Here is a 495-nt window from a genome sequence, read left to right on the forward strand (position 1 = left end):
AAAACTGAGTGAAAAGAACAGTAAAGTATTTGGAAAACATAAATAAAATCAAGGAACCAATTAGCTGAATTATAACTACTCACCCATTCAATAAAATCTATTTTAAAATCATGTTTTAAAAGAATATATAATAACATAGTAAATGTTCACGTTTTGCAGTAGGAAAATGTGGCACAGTGTTGGGCACAATCTTGTGGTGAGCAGCTATCAAGTTAGCCCTGACTTATGGCCACCCAACTGTGTCAGAGTAGAGCTGTGCTCCATAGGACGGTCAGTGGCTAATTTTTTGGAGCCCTGGTGTGGTGCTGAGAGTTAATGTGCTGGAAAGTCGCTTTGAACCACAAACTTGGCAGTTCAAGCTCACCAGCTGCTTCTGGGAAACCCTATACAGGGTCACTAAGAGTCGGAACCAACTCAATGGAACTTACCAACAACAATAATTTTTTGAAAGACAATAGGTAGGCTTTTCTTCCAAAGGCCTTGAGTGCATTCCAT

This window comes from Chrysochloris asiatica, unplaced genomic scaffold (assembly GCF_000296735.1).
Source record: "Chrysochloris asiatica unplaced genomic scaffold, ChrAsi1.0 scaffold00209, whole genome shotgun sequence".
NCBI lineage: Eukaryota > Metazoa > Chordata > Mammalia > Afrosoricida > Chrysochloridae > Chrysochloris > Chrysochloris asiatica.